The sequence below is a fragment of the Anopheles coustani genome, chromosome 3, assembly GCF_943734705.1.
Source record: "Anopheles coustani chromosome 3, idAnoCousDA_361_x.2, whole genome shotgun sequence".
In the NCBI taxonomy this organism is placed as follows: Eukaryota; Metazoa; Arthropoda; class Insecta; order Diptera; family Culicidae; genus Anopheles; species Anopheles coustani.
Genome location: NC_071288.1, coordinates 28,600,657 through 28,617,656, shown reverse-complemented (window position 1 = coordinate 28,617,656; position 17,000 = coordinate 28,600,657). Strand labels below are relative to the sequence as shown.

Below are 17,000 nucleotides of genomic sequence, written 5' to 3'. Positions count from 1 at the left end.
AGCAGATAGATAGAGGAAGTAGAACAGATAGAAAATGTTTTATTATAAAATAAGATAATTGAACTCTAAGCTTCTTTTCGTCGAACTCAATAATAAGAGTCACAAAATAAATAAAATAATAAACAAATAAATCGATCGTCGTGTGGTTTAACCACAGTTGCTTATAATGAGAGATTTCCCCACAGATGTGTAGAATAATGCTGGCAGTTGAACCCACATGCGAAGGTGTGCCGTACTGTGGTAACATCAAGAGGAATGCCAAATAAATTTGGCCTCGCAGCCCACATCCATCCAGGCATACTTCACTTCAAAGCAACTCAAAGCTGCTGCTTTATATTCCAAAAGTTAATATTCCAGCATTGTTTCGCAAACGAAGTTGTGCCAAACATAAATACACACACACACACATACAAACACGCACACACTCTTGCACTCTGATCTCTCAAGTACTGATGATGAGCAAATAAAGCAAATTACGACTAAAACCAAGCGTGGCGCCAACTGCACTCAGCACGGATGGTTCGCGGAACGCGTGCACGAAAATGCTGCCATCGTCCTCGGGTGCTCCAAGCACACCGACGAACCCAAAGCGCCCTTGCGGACATGCGTGTTTTCCGCAACTCTGGTCGAAGAGAGCGGAGGGTGGGGAAAAAGAAAACACAAAACCACCCAGCTTCCAACCCCGGGGGTGCTTTGTTTGGGGTAGGAAATCTTTTCCACTCGCTCGGTGGTTCAATTTTCCGAACATCCGAACCGGCGAAGGGACAAGACACGGTGCGGCACGGTCCTTCCGACGACGGACTGGCGCGCCAGTCTGGCGCCGGCAGTAAAAATGAGCCCGACCCGTCGAGTATCCCGGCAGCCCGTCGACATAGGACTGAAGGATTCACTGATGTTGATGCTATAAGCGAGGACATTCTCAAATAACCCTCGGCGGGCGTAAAACGAGCGCCAACGCAACTGTTGCTGGACCAGTTGTTGCCCCTCGGACCGGTTCACTTTTCACTGATTGCAGTCGGTCGAATTTCATTGACAACAGGACTGGCATTCCTTCCTGGGGGGTGGGTGGATGGAAAAATGTAATCTCTAATAAGTCCTGACGGGGTGGATGTAGTTATCATATAACGAACCGTAATCAGATGGAGTCCCGTGAATGTGAGCCTGTTTTTTTAAATTAAATTAAACTGTCATTTTCCTGAAAGACACTTCGAGAAGTTACGCAAACAGGCAAAACTACACAAACCGACGCATTGACACATATGGTAAAATGGAAATTCATTTGTGGCTGAAAAAATCCCTACTCCTCGTTACCTAGCATCCAAGGCAGAGCAATTTCGGCATCCAAAAAGAGATGATCTTATTACGATTTAATTAACGACAAACAAACAATCATGGGCCTCTCAATTTTCCCCTCAGCTATTTGCTAGGTACAACATCCCTAAATAAACAAATCAATATGCTGTCATTTTGGCGCATCATCTTTCGCATTTGCTCGTGACAGCAGTTGTCTGCCGTTGTCTTTCTTCGTCCCTGTCTCATTTGAATATAAAGTCAGCGCTTGCAGTCGCTAAACCCTCCGCACATTATATTTACAAGCTTGTTTGATTGTTTGCCCGTTGTGGGATGAAAAAAAAAGTCATCCAAAAAAAACCATGGTTGCAATTAGACAGTGCGGACGACCGGCAAGACAGTTGCTCAAATCCTTCCCCCTTTTCTTCGGTGGGCCGATTTTCTGAAGTGTGTGTTCTGCAAAGTGCACGAAAAATGCGCCAACCGAGCGACGGAGTTGCCCGAGAGGATTTAATTGAATGGAACCAATCAACCTTCCATTTAAGCACGACCCGTTCTCGTCTCGTCGTAATGGGGGAAGACCCTGGGTGTCCTTACGAAAAGTGCTTCAGTAAATTGATTTTTTTAGCCCGAAGCCAACGGAGGGGCTGGCTTCCGAAAAGAAAGAAGACCTGTAAGCGGACGTGTAAGCCGACGGAGAGCAGCAAGAAGTCAATTAGGATATTTATTTTGTCTCTAAAGCGAAGCCACGGACCATGATTATTGTAAAGAAAACAGTATGTTTGGAATCGTTTACAACAATATTGTTTTGCTAATATGATTTCAATGTTTTTGGTAGAAGACATATATAGTTTGTTTAATAACGTAACAATGTTTGTCCCTGAATTGTATGGCATTGATTATTGTCTTTTGAAAAGTTAAGCAAACTTGATTGAAAGTATCTAATCTTTGATCTAATGTAAAAAGAACCCCAAACGTGATTCTTATTAGGCAATCTACACAACTTAAGGAGACCCACGCCTGTCGTAGACAAAATAATTACATTTCAGGTACTGTATACGTAATTATTGCATCGGAACGAATTGTTTTGCAGAGCTTACATGGCTTCGCTCTCACAATTGGTAGCAAACTTTCCTCGCTCCACCCAATAAATTGTCGTGCAGCCGGTGGAGGCCAAAGTTAAAAGCATTTCCTAATACTTTTACCAAACCACAGCACATGGGTGAAGATGACGTCTGCACCAATATTTCCGAACCGTTTCGAAGCAAGGTGATATTCGTTCCTTATCCGATAAGAGCGTATTGAAAGCACTTGTTATTTATTCGATTGTGGTTCTGAAAAAGAGCCGGGTTGAAGCGGACTTGGGCTTCTCTACGATGCTGAGTATTCACGTGGTTGGCCCATGTTGCTTTGATTTTACATCTGCACCCTGCCTGGTAGCTTTTCCAATCCTTCCGAGATGAACATAGTTGTAAAGTGTACATTTGACTGTGCTCCAATCATAATTGTGTTTCCTAGGTGCTTTCAAAGTAACCCAAGACCACAAGGATATGATTTGTTGAAGCATTTATCGGAATCAATTCAAAAGCCCTCTTTTTACTAAAATAACCCAAAGGGCTCTTAAAAATCATAATATATTCAGTTTTCTAGGAGCATAGTGAAACAAAAGAAGCAATGCTAATGAGATTCTTGACAAGACGTTTTTGACACTTTTTCTTATTGTTAAATTGCTCATCCAATTACTATATTTGAATTTGTGTGTGTACACTGCTAAGATACAACTAAAACTTTCCTCGAAGAGCTAGAGTGAACTCACAAACAAACCTTAGTGATGTTTCATAATTAAATTGGTTCACATTTATTAACATAACGAGCTTTCATCAGAACATCCCTCTCACAGTTGGAAGCAAAATAAAAAAATCCCTTTTCCAAATAAATCCCTAGTCTTTGCTTTTTTATCTGTTAGACTCTAAAACATCCTTTTTCATGCTCTCAAAGTTAAGTGAATCAAAGCCCCGGGGCTGACTCAAAATGGTTTCTTTGACGTAGAAACTGACGTGCCCAAAATGATTTTTCGTTCTAGGCCGTTACTGTCATTGGCTGCATCTTGTTTTATGAAATTTAATGATCTTACTTTTTGTTGAGGCTGTCCTTTGTTTTTCACTCCTAACGAGTGAAAAGAATCTGTATGTATATTTTTTAATGAAGAGCAATTTCTAAAGAAATTTTTAAAATGCGTAGGAAACACATAACTCCTAGTATCCCATTTAAGTGACAGCACTTAAGGATGAAAAATCAAATAAAATTTAAATATATTTTTAATGTTTACTTCCAAACGCGACCTCGGGGCAGAACCATTACAAAACTGAGCATTAATCCAATTCGTTCATTATAATTAATTATTGAAGCATGTTTAGGTGTGAAGCTTTTCTAATGTCAATAGCACGAGCGTCACTCCTAACCCACGGAATCACGTTTGTGAGTGCACACAGCGCTCATTATCTATTAAACACACAACGAAAACTACACCCAAGCGGATCACTAAGACGTCTGCGGTGATGTGGGCCGCGACGGAAAGTTGCCCGGATCATAAAACGGATCTAACGAGCATCGCACGAAGGCGTATAACGACAGTATTTAAGCTTTTCCCCGAGCGGAAAATCCGCACAGGACGACGGAGCTAATTGCGAAATGCTTTTAAAATTTATGGCCGTCTACGTTTGCTGCGCAAGAAACTATGAGCAGGTGCTAATTAGTTGGATCAGTTTGGGATACGAAACGTGCCGGCGGGAAACAGAACGTTAAGGAAAACCTAGGAAAGGATCTGAACGGGGGAATCACGTGACATTTGGTTGAAGATGGGATATGTGAGCTTCCTTTATGAACTAGGTTTTGTGTGGTATATTAGCTTGGATAGCGAATACATTTATTGTTCCGAGGAAGAGTTTTGTTTTTTTATGTCAGCTATTATTTATGTATTTTTTTTTTTATATTTTTATAACACTCCCTATGGTATGCATTATGCCAGGCAGTTTAATTCTAAACTCATCTGATTTTTTCGTATAATTTTAGATCTTGTTTGGGAGCATGCTATGATGGAAAGATTGTGCGAAAAATATTCCACCACAAAATCGTGCGGCTTTCGAGGTTAGAGGTTTTCGTTGGCATTTTTGCTGCTTATATGCTGATTTACAGCCTCATATGAATGTTTTTGATGTGCAAAGCCTTTATCCACGTATTTTTTGCACTTGTTTGGTGGTTTGCTCATCGCTAATCGCATCTACATCAAATAAAAAGCCTCATGCGATTACGCGAAAACCTGCGCTGTTTGATGTTATATGGCTGTGCGTTTTTTTTTTCTTTTTTTATTTTAAAAAGGTATACATGTATATTGTTAAAGAAGATAACAGGTGATTTTATCAGGCAGTGGTAGAAAATATCAACGCAGAAGACCAAATAACGCAAATAAGTAGACGGTATTTTTAACTAGTAACATTTTCAGACGCTCAATGATTCCAAAAATGAAAATATGTGGCTACAACGTGGCATGTGTACAGTTTTGAGCAATTTTTTTTTTTTTATTAATCCGAAGGCCAAATTCTAACACATGTTTGCCACTTCGCGCAAAAATTTCTCTGTCCCATCGCTGACATAATCAAGACGTTGGGTTTGCCACGAATCCGGTTTCAGATGGCCAGCGAAATGATTCTTTGTTTCAGTTCATCGTAAACAAAGAAGATGATTGTGGCTGGCAGAAGAGAAGAAAAAACACTGTGGAAATAAACACTTGCCAACCGCCGGCATCGGGGCCGGATCTGCAGCCGGCTTCAAACGAACTTCTCACGTTTTCTCACGGAATTGGGGGCCCATGTGTGCAACATGGTTGTGCCCGCTGGGACCATGTGTTGGGATGGTTAGCTTGGGTGTTTGAATTGCTTACGACGTTTGAGTGATGGTAACAAGTGGCCAGGGAGCAAAGGGGGCAACGTTGAACAAATGTTTTGAATCGTATCACGGCTTGCTGGAGAAGAGATGTTTTCCAGTCAGTGTATAGCTTAAGTTAAAATTTTCCTACAATTTTATAACATTTTACTAAGCCTTGTACCACTGTGTACAATCGATAAGATTTAGTTTATTAGTTTTTTTAAATAATATAATGGTTTTTTGGTAACATTCTCTGAAGAAACTTGAGAAACATGTCTAGGGCACATTGTGCTTCGTTCAAGAAAATAGTCACCTTTCATCGGCAAGCCGTATAATTTGCCAAAGCCTAACGATGTGTGTCACATGCACTGCATTTTAACGAAAGCAGGCGGGATCCTTAAAAAGAGAAAGTAAAAGCTGGGAAAAAAAACTGTACCCCTCAACTGACACAACGTTTGGTGCACTCCCCTTATAATCGAAACCGAATTCGGTAACGTGCAAGGATGCGTATTTCCCAAAGAAAGCGATGTATTTTTCTTACGGTACAGACCTGCTGCAACAACAGCACAGATTTGAGACGAGCGAAGTTGGCGCACGGCAGTACTCCAGTGTCCTGGCCTCAACGTTTAAGGCAGGGAAAGGAAGTCAGTCAATTGGCAATGAGCCCTAATGAAGCTGAAGACGGAACGTGAGTCGAATGGGAAAACATATTGGCAGCTCGTCCGTCGAGCAGTGACGTCGATAATGATGGATCGCTGTGCTGCGGGGAGGGAAATGATTTGGAATAAAAAATAAGGGGCACTGCAGGGTTTGGGGGTAAATCGGACACTTTTCATCGCTCGGAGGCGGGACGGCGCTGTGCGTAACTTTTCCCCATTTCCTTCATGGAAAGGCAGACGGTGATGGTGACGAAATGCGTACGTGAATATCGAGATTTATTTGATGTCGATGCGACATTTCGAGAGGGGCGGTTTGGCACGCGTGGCACAAGAACTGACCTGAATGGGAAAACTGATGCACTGTGTTGGGCGATGGCAAACGCACTTTAGGGGAGTTTACCGGATTTCTTTGATTGTACTACTGTTTGGAATGAAAGGATCTATTTTGATGACGGTAGGCGTAAAACATGTTAATTGTGAAGAAATATTGTACACAAATCACGAATTGAATAATTTAAGGGAAGGGGTTTTAGCATGAATGTTACATAGATTAGCGTTGATGGCAGTAGTGTTTAAAAGATAACAGTTCTAATGAAAGTCGTTGTACTAAGTTGACTTTGCTTGTACAATATTTGTTTCGTTGACTGAAGACTGCATCTTTTTATAAAATTGGTAATACAATCGGAAGCAAATTGCTTTAATGGCATTTGTTTGAGTTTTAGTTTGAGAAAAAAGCACGTCAACTTGGTCAATAATCACGAGTACGTGCTAAAGCACTGCGTGTAAAAACATAGCATTTCTGAAGCAAATGTTCCCTCCCCATTTTTCCGAATGTAACACATTTTTCCACTTCATTTTTATTTCTTAATCTCTGGCAGCGAGAATGATCGATTCATGTTCTTCCCGGAAAACGTTCGCGCCGCCCGGAAAACAACCCACTTTGTCCTGTTGACCTAGATGGCAATAAAAATGGCAATTACGGGCAAGATCCCGAAAACCCAACCTCAAACCCGACGCCAGGCCGGAACAACAGGCTCGAAAATAAAACTTCCACAAATACGCCACGATCTAATTACTTTAAGGGCGCAGCCTTTCGGGAAACGCGATGGGGCGAAACTGTTTCGTTCGAGCAGCGTTCAGAAGTTAACCTTTTGATACCGATTCAAACCATCCCCCATCCCCGTGGAGCTTTAATTGGCGGAAACCGGGGAGGGTGTGTGTGGTAGTGGTTGGAGAATGCAATAAAAAGCATCTGCGCAATAAGAAATTGCACACTTTGGCTGATAAAACAACGGCATTGGGGGTGACCAGATGGGTTCGGGGTGGGGAGATGGGCTGTTTGAATAGACGCTTGTTAAAGCTTAAGTAGCTTTGCTGGTGAGAAATTATACTGCCCAAACATTGAACATTTGGTTAGCACGCTTTTTTTATTGTAGCCATTTTTAGCATCGGTTTTTAAAGTAGGCTACGAATACTTCTTGGTTTTATGCAGTGTCGTTCAGATCCACGATTTTATTTTCCGTTTTGATTCAAGCATGACTTTTACATTCATATTGATTGATATCGATATAATTTAAAAGTTTTATAAACTTCATTTGTCCAACATAAGTAAGAAGCAAAAAATCATACAAGTTAAGATACTGAAGCATGACTTACTTTCATTTGCAATCTTACAGAAATAGACAGAAAAACAACAGTATTTATTAAAGAGTACTTTGCTTTAGTCTGTGCCCAATTTTTCTACCGTCATCCGTTCCTCGCATAGTCCTTTACCGTAATTAACTAAAGAAACCCATCGGTAAACCTCTTGGAGTAAATTACATGGCTAACGGAATGTACGATCCGGGACTCCCTCTCCCGATCCATTGAAGTTCGGAGATTTCTCCGGGGAAATCGCAGCATATCGGAAGAGTTTGGCACATAAAAACACGGCCAGTTTGATGAACGCCATCTTTAACAAACGCACTCAACTGTGCCTGTTGTGTACATCCCCGCTGAGGCACTCAGGGGCTGCAGCAGACTCCACCAGCACTCCAGAGCGTAGTGTGGTAACTAAGTCATTTCTATTAATTTTATGGCTTTCCCTAATACATTTAATTGACGTCGGAAGTGTTCGGCAAACAAATGGATCGTCATTGCGTTTCGTGCCGCTTCTCTAATGGTTCTGGGCTCCCCAGTTTCGGACAAAACCCGCTCGGTGGAAGACAAATCTCGCAGATTCGGCAGATTTATGGTTTGCAGTAAGTCGTGCCGACAAGTATCGAACCGTTCAATTTTCTGCGCAACATAAAACAACAGCGAGACCCCCATTGAACGTCCCTCCGAAGCGCTGGACTGTCAGTTAATCTGTTAATTTTTGTCCAGCTAGAGTACGGGATTGGCACACCATAAGCCTTCAAATGAGGGGTGAAAAAGGACACTCCATTGCGGGCGAGTGTTTTTCCAAATCCAAGGGTATACTGGTTGGATATCAATTCAATTAGCAGCTTTTTATGAAATGAAACGGCACGGAGTGGCATCGCCGAGTGCAATTGCTTGTTGGATTTGCACACATTATCTGCGGCAGGTATATTCGTAATGAATAAATTTAATTTCCCGTCATCCCGGGTATAATATTTCATTCCGAATTGTTATATGGAGGCGAACTGGGGCGTTCTTAAACGGTCAAAGATTTGTGATACGATTAAAGCAATCATGTTAATCGTGATTAGAAAGGAATAACATTATTTACCGAAAATTTTGCTGGGAGTTGTTTGACAAAGGTTTTCAGGACTACAACAAACACTGAACTGAACGATTTAAAGGCCCTTGATGTCACCATAATTTTGCCTTGGAACTGGTACCTTCTTCAAAAACGTTGATGACCACGTTTGGGGACGAAACAAAATTCGAACCTCCATTACCGTAATTTTTTTCATCGTGTTCCGATAGCATGAAGTGAACTACTTGTTTATGGTTTGCTACTTGAAGAACAATTTTGTTCTTCACCGCAGACACTCTTACCCAGACCATGCAGAAAGAAAAACAACCTTCGATCTTTTGCACAATGAAACTCTGTCGATACCAAGCCCCCCGCGTGGTTGGAGGAGAAATAATTTACGTCCCTATCTTTTATTTGTTCCGACAATATTTTCCCTATGAAGGGCGAACCTCGGCTTCTTTTCCCGGAAACGGCGAAAAAGTCAATAGATATAAATTTTTGTTATCTTAAACGGATTTTTTGGGATTTATTTTACGATCGCTGCTCCCATTGCGTTGGGGTTTCAAGTGCGTTGAGGGTTCCTTTTTTTGACATAAAGCAAACGTAAGGAAAGTTTAAAAAAGCCTTTGATGAAAAACAAAATCGCATGTTTTATAACAAATATTTAGGTCAGTTCGTTTAATTAAAGTCCAGGAAAGAATTTCAAAGAAAATAAAATATCGCATAACTACATCGCCACAAGCAATTGCACGTTTTTCTTGAATCATCCAACAAGCGAATGCGCACGCTGCGACACATGGGCTGACACATTTAATCGAACCGAGCTGGAAGGATGCGAAGGATGATTGAAAAATGATCACGTCCCGAGCAAATTTATTATTGTAAAACGAAACCGCTCGGAGACGCGAATCGTTGCGACGCTGCACCGTTGGCTGCCGTCATCAAAAATTGTGCAGCGCACCGCCGAATGCTGCCTAAAGTGCAGCGAACGGGCTGGAACACTGGGAAAATGTCCAATAATGGCTACCGCCTTTCATCACGTGCGTCAACCCACCTCCGTTGGGCACCGCAGCCCTTTCGGGAGCAAAATTCACGTGGCTGTAAATTGTTCTTGGTGCTTTTCCGCTCGTTTCTCCGAGTTGCTCCGATTACGGAAAATTTTCCGGGAGGTGGAAAAAATCAAGCATTCAACGAAGCTACTCGGTTTACGTGGATGGGCAAACAACAGAAAAGGCGGAAAAGCGCCCAGGTTCGTAAATAGTTCGCTCACTATCAACCCTTCATGGCTCCGGAAAATCCTTGCACAGTGTGCCCAAACGGGAAACACGGATGCACTAGCAACACATCTGGGAGCGTTTTAGGAGCGCCAGGACACATATCGATGGCGACGAGCAAGCAATTGGCGCGGCAAGCAGCATGATTTATCGTCGTCTTCCGTAAACCGATAGTGTCGGTTTCGGGATCCCCGGCTCGGGTCGTTCGATTTGAGCCCGTTCGAGCTTCCGGTCACGATGTGTGCAACATGTGCGCCATTTTACGTAGTTTTGGCCAGAGGTGATAAAGTGGTGAGCACTCGAGGGATCCTGCAATCCATATGGGTAGAGCAAATGATGATTTAAAAAAATAAACAACGCGAAACATAGTTGTGTCAGGCTAGTTTAATAATAGAACTCCCAAAATAACCGCTGGATTGAAAAATCTAATCACTTTGAAACTCTCAAACATATGTCACATTGAAAGTGATTTATTTTCTTTACAAGCCACCTTATTCTCTTTTCTTTATTTACATAAGAAACGTACAGTTTTATATGATTAATGTGACTAACCAAATAAATGTGCTAACTGAATCAAATGAAAATAAATCTATTGAAATTACCCTCTGCAGACGGCGAATATTAAGTAAACCAACACGTGAGTTTATTTAAAATTAAAATTTTTAGATCCTATCAATACAAAATACTCAATTAATTAAATAAAGCAACAATATTTTAAGTTACATACTTACCAACTATTAATAGTATCATCATAATTGAAAAATGTGGTAAATATGTTAAGAAGTGCTATAGAAATAGATACGTATATACAAGTGAACACAAAATACAACCAGTGAGGAGATGAGAAATGCCGAAAATAAATCAGAATACAGCTGGTATTTTTCCCCGAGGTTTTAAGTACACTCACGTGAAGGAGCAATAAAATTAATACCAACCCAACCTCCCCATGCCTAATGCACATAAGCCTAAACATTCTCACGTGTCGCGTGTGACGCCGGACGGAAATTATTAGTTTTCTTAAGGACACTCGTCGGCAACGGCCTGAAGAAGCATGCCGCCTCGATGTTTTCGTCGGGAAAAGAAAAACCATTCTCGCAGCTGAGTAGCACCCAGGAGAAATTTACTTTCATTTACTCGTCGCCATGCAGAACACACCATACATCCGCAAACCATGGCATGCCATGTCCTCCATGTGATCATAAAATAACCAATTCATTACCCGGGAACGGTTATGACTGTTTCTTAAGGCCGGAAGAACCCTTGAAGGTGGTGGCTAGAGTGTAAGTGCCAGCGAGCGGGGTGGGGAAGATAATTGTGTTTTTATTTCGTGTCTTGATTAAATCTTCCCCTAAATGAAGAGCGGGTGAAGTAATGGTACAAGAATCAGCGAGTGATAGGAAGAAAGCTTTAGCAAACATGGCTTGAAAATTGAACAAGAGCAACAAGAGTATGTGTAGAAGAAAATAACATTTTAAAGAAATGAAACAAAATAAATAAATATATCTTCAAGTCAACATAAAAATGCGTGAATAACGCCATATACCTGTTTCTGTTTCTTTATATGATTCTATGCAAAATAACAACTTTCTATGGAGTAAGAGCTCCTTAAAGTAAAGGAGAGGAAACCTCATCATCGACCTTTTTTTGCTTATTTTTCCCATCAACACTGCCTCCATTTTACCGCCTGTTGTCACAATTTACTTCCAACGACAAGTAAATGCACTCGCCACCTATATTCCGACGGCATGACACGAGGGAAGAGGGAACAAACCCGACCAAGACACTCTTGTTGACATACCATGAAAAATTGTTACTCCCTAAAAATTTTACTCAAAAAAAAAACAACCCAGACGTGAATTCATGTTTACTACGTACACATGCTGAGCAGTCAACCGGGGCGAAAGCAAAATTTATGGTTTTAGATTTAAATTCATCACATGCGCTCCTTCCGGTTCCGGTGGTTTCGGGTGGGCCTGTTTTCACCACGGGCTATATTTGGACTGAATTTCACACATCGAAGCTTGCTGCTGGTGATGGTGGTGTTTTTCACCCACCAGAGAGCGGGGGCAATGTATGACAGACGCATTTTTCTCCTATTGGCGAGCGGATCTAGTTGAGCGATGAGTAGATCCAGCGCCACCGGGACTATCGAGCCCGCAACACAAACAGGGCCCGTTGTGCCTTTGAACCGTTTGTTAACTGACAATGAATAATACATATCCTCCTACAAACAACGGCGACTACGCGAATTTTACCCGGCCCCACGGCCGCATGTCGGCCCCGTTTCGGGGAGTCTGCCAAAACATGCGTGCAAAATAGACGGCTTAAATTATGGTTAAGCATCGGGAGGGGAAGGAAAGAGCTGTCGGAAGGTGAGGGATTTTGCGAAAGGGAGGATGAATTTTAAAATACTTTCATGTTATTGTTCCAATGATGGATGGTTTCGACATTATAAGGACTTTTCCAGGAACCATTGAATATGTAAAAATAGTTATAGCTTTTATAAGAAGCATTCCAATGGGTTCACAAAAAGCCATGTAAAATAAAAGTCAATATTACTTCTGTAAAATTTTAATTACAAACTCGGAAAGAACAACAGTTGTATTTACCTACCTTCACCTGCTCCAGTCATCCTCCCCGATATGACCGTGGGGCATTCATTTGCGCTTGAAGTGTGATGGAAAACTGGAAAATAAATTATTTTTCACATCCACCGAGCCCATAGAACCATATGGCCGGCACCTACGCTTGAAGTGAAACCCGCCCAAAGAGTAAACCATCAAAAAAAAGGCATCATGCCAGAACTGAACGCCCGTGGCAAATGTGGTTCTCAAATTGATCGGTAAACATGGCCGGTGCACAAGCCCGTTTCAAGGTAAACTCACAGTGTAAACGGTTTAATCTTTCCGAGCACTACACTGAAAAAAGACGGAAAGGATCTGCTGGAACCCGTGGGCAGTTGAGAAACAAAAACCAGTTGACGGAACAATCAGAAACTGGTGTGCATATCAATTTTATTGGAAATGAAAACAGTAACTCAATAATGTAGTACGTAATGAATAAAAGCCATTTACAATTATGCTTGTAGCTTGTGGCGTAAGGTACGAACGTCAATCAATACAATACTCTTTATTTTTATTGTGCAAAGATGAAATATAATATTCTGATTGTGGCAACACATTTAATCAATTTTAATGAGCACAAATATCAAATGAATGTGTTAACACACAACTGAATGCAATTGAAAACAATTCCAAAATGAACAAAACGGAAAACAAATTACAGCTGTATAAAGACACAGCATATTGAAATTAAATCATCTTTACATCAATCAAATCAATGCCCATGTTATCCTATCGCAAAAGATTATAGTATTTCGAAAATAAATGACTTCAAACCGCACGCTTCAGCTTCGGTGTGATGTGACGCCCACCCACGAGTCATCCTGAACAAAACCGATGACTCCTGCTGTCGAACACTAATTAGGCTCAGGTGTCCCATTAGCAAAAAAGGGTTTTTCACTTCCCCCCCACACTAACGCTGGTGAAAGTGTGAGTCAATACATTAGGACTTTTTCGGGGCCGAACCGAAACGAACGAACGAAGGGAAGGGTCACAATCACCGGGCATCAACCGAGCCGGAGGCATCATACTTCCGGACCGGCAGCCACAACAAATGGCCACATTAAGCCCGGCCTGCAGATGTGCATCGTGGAAGCCTCGCGGTCTGTCAAGATCGATCGCTGTTCATCTATTTCGCTCGGAATTAATGCAAGTAATGGCGAGGCGTCGTGTCGGATTCTGGCCGTTGTATTTTCCCCGAAAGGGGTGAATATAAATGAGATTTTAATGATTTGCCCTTGGGTTGAGCGTGTGGGCTTTAGTTTTCAATGGCTGGTGGACTTTCCAGTCGTATGTACAAGTCAATTTTAATTTCGGTCCATCAAACGAAGAACATGTCTTTCGCATTGTTGCTTCCGGTAATTGATTTTCAACGTGGCGTGAAAGGTAAATTCTGCAGAAATATTATATTAAACTCGATAAATTTTTTATTTAATAAAATTTATTTCTACATTCCCAGGATTTCTTTATTGCAGACTCTTTTTCTTGATTATAAATTGTTTAAAAACATGTTTCTGAGATTTATTCAAATGCTGTTTTCGATGTTGACTCTTCATCCTTAAAGAAATCTAAACGAAAATAAAATATACTTGCACACTACATCACGCCGTTCAAAACACTTCGAATGCTTTCCTCGAATTGCAAACACCTCCTGAAGCAAGCCTCCTCGACGGAAACGATGCATTGTGTGTAGCCCGATATCCTAATCCTCAAACGACGGATCGACTGCCACTCACGGTTAAGACGAATCGAGCCGCATAAATCACGTTTTTCTATTATCGTGTCATGTTTGCCTTCCGGCTTCCGCTCGATTGCATTTAAAATCACCTGTCACATCGGGAAAGGTTTTCGCCCGGAAGCAGGCGAACGCAGGGATCAATATTCGTTTGCATCTGGGAAATCGGGCATGGAAATAAAAACTAGGCCTATCTTTAATGGAGAAAAAAAAGGAGGCAAATGCTTCCGACTGGGAAGCCTCCGGGGAATTGAATCGCAGGCTTCGGTGATGCATTAACGTGACATTTTCGGGAAGCGTCTTTGTCCACAAAGGGCTCGAAGTTTCGTTGGCCTATGCAGTAATTTTTTTCCACCCACCCGAGATCGAGTGTCGAACCCGATTTTCCGGTGACAAAAGATTCCCGTTTCGACTGTTTGTTTGTTTTCCCGAGTTTCCCTGTTCCCTCAATTTAAAGTCAACAAGATGCAAATGTTAATTTAATATGTAAACGACAGAATGATGATGGATTAGGAAAGTCTTGGGCATAAATCCGCTTTGCTGCGTGAAGGATATCACAAACAAAACCAAAACAAAATGAAATCATCCAAGAAGGACGTTGATGTTCAACAACTGGAAGAAAGCGGACGAGCCTTGTTGTAAGTTGGATTAAATGCTCGAAAGGAAAACACACTAAACGCCTTGTACCGCTCTAGTGCGAGCTCGCTCTGGGAAAGTCTGGGGAGCGTTCAGTCATTTGGAAGGGCAGTTCCATGCGACCGGCAGCTGAAGCCGGAGCCCACAACTAGAACAAGATAACGAGCAACGCATAACGTCGTAACCGCAACCAGTGCCAGGAGAATGGTCGAAATGGCCGGCCGAGCATCGGAAGGAAATCCGATAAACGACAGCGAATCTTATTAAAGTTTTCACTAGATAGAACACGCCCGGAACCAGAGAGGACGGGGGGCTGCGGGGTTCTAGCTCTGGATGTATAAATTCAACCACGACGCGTGCGGGAAGGCCGACACGAGGTTGGCTAAAACAAATGAGGTTGCATAAATATTTTGCTTCTTCGGTTGGCTTCCGGTGTTGTGGTTTCGCAAAGACGGGGAGTAAAGGAAACGAAGATGCTTGCGAAGTCCTTCTCACCACAAAAGGGAAAACCGAACCACCAACAAAAAACGGAAGACAAGTAGAACAAAAAAAAGACTCTTGTTACAAACGACCACCACGACTCTCCCCGCCAGTCGGTCACACCAATTTCCGGTTTCGTGTCGAAGGAATTCATTGGCATGAGATAGCTAAGATGGTTGCGGGAATTTAATTACACGCCAGAGTGCCGGGAAACCGCATTCCTATCGCATCATCAAAATGGAGTTTTTGGTCACCGAAAGAGAAAAACGGAGTCGAACGGAAAACGGGAAACTGGGACAGCCGACAGAGGGCTACAAAAGTGAACAAAGTTTAAGGTGGAATATCTCATCTCATTAAATAAAAATCTTACGGTTCAAAGGCACGCCGCAATGGCGAGTGTCAGTGTCAATGATGCGGAATTTCCCAAAAGCATAACGGACGGCGGCATAATAAAGCGATTTATAGGACATCTTGTTTTAACAGTGATATTTACATTTACTTTTTTTGAATCTGTCTGTTTGTTTCACACGACTGAAAAGGCTCGAGAGTTTTGTAACGGATGTTCGAAATAATTAAGTTTTCTTTGAGTAACTTAATGCAAACAGCGGAAATTTACCATTTAAAATTGTTTATTTATATTCTACTCGGCCAGGCTTTGCTAGGGCCAGCAGATGGCACCATTATACTTTCAAAATAAATCGAGAAATCGTGACAAATATTGCATATTTTTGCTCGCCAGCTTTCCTTCACTGGAAATTAAACGAAGAGTACGTTAATACATGAGTTCACTTGGAGATGGGAAAATGTGTCACCCTTTGAAACGCGGCCACGTGACAAGTGACCGTATTTTCCTTCGCAGCACCGAGAGGACGAAACAAGATTCAAAATTCGAACAAAAATGCAATGCCAAAGACACGATTGAAAAGCGATTTGTCATTTCCACGAAAACAATCCAAATAATGCAAAACTTCTGCCGAAAGGTCGCCTGATCCCGTTTCACCGTTTCGTTCATCCCGGGCACGTCAAACCGGGCGTAATTCATTTAAAATTAAATTTAAAATTCTTTCAATAATCAAATCCTGCACCCGTTCCTCAAGGCGCTCAAGCGATTCCTCCAGCACAGGAACGGAGACAACAAGACAAAGGAAAACACACACACAATACGCGCAGCATCCGATAATATTTCCGGCACGAGCGACCGACCCAGCGCTTTCGGGACGAAAATTTTCCGGGGACAATTTCTTTTCAACTCGTTCCGGGGGGCACGGGGCCAGCGGAGATGCGGCGCTCGAAGGTTTCTGGTTCGGGCAGCGTTGAATTGGACATCAAATCGACGTTTAATTGAATCTCTCCACTTGGCGCCTTCCCACTGTTGCGTGGACGAGTGGAATTGTAGAAGAAGCCAGTTTTAATACCAGTTTTTAAAATTCACAACAAATTAATTGTGCCTTCTGTTTGGTTTTCCGGCTCCTTTCGGGGCTTCTCCAACCCCCTCCCATGGGCTGACTGAACGGATCCGTTAGCTTTCACGCTGTGTTGGAGTTAGAAATAATAAAGGACAACGACGGAGTGGAGTGAGTGAACCGATGCCGATGCTTGCCAAGATAAAGAGGAGGGCGACTGAAAGGAGAATGTTTGTTCCATCCAGAGATTATGAGGTGAATACTAATTTTTAGCAAT

General features: G+C 42.1%; 1 protein-coding gene across 1 annotated transcript in view; it reads left to right on the top strand.

The window, feature by feature from the left end:
- LOC131258941 (vacuolar protein sorting-associated protein 37B) overlaps nt 1-3,298 on the top strand; it is a 492,072-nt gene extending 488,774 nt beyond the window's left edge. Inside the window, exon 4 of the transcript XR_009178113.1 lies at nt 3,289-3,298. The gene's annotated coding sequence lies outside the window, so the exon portion shown is untranslated. The remainder of the gene's footprint in view (nt 1-3,288) is intronic.
- Nucleotides 3,299-17,000: the final 13,702 nt, after the last annotated feature.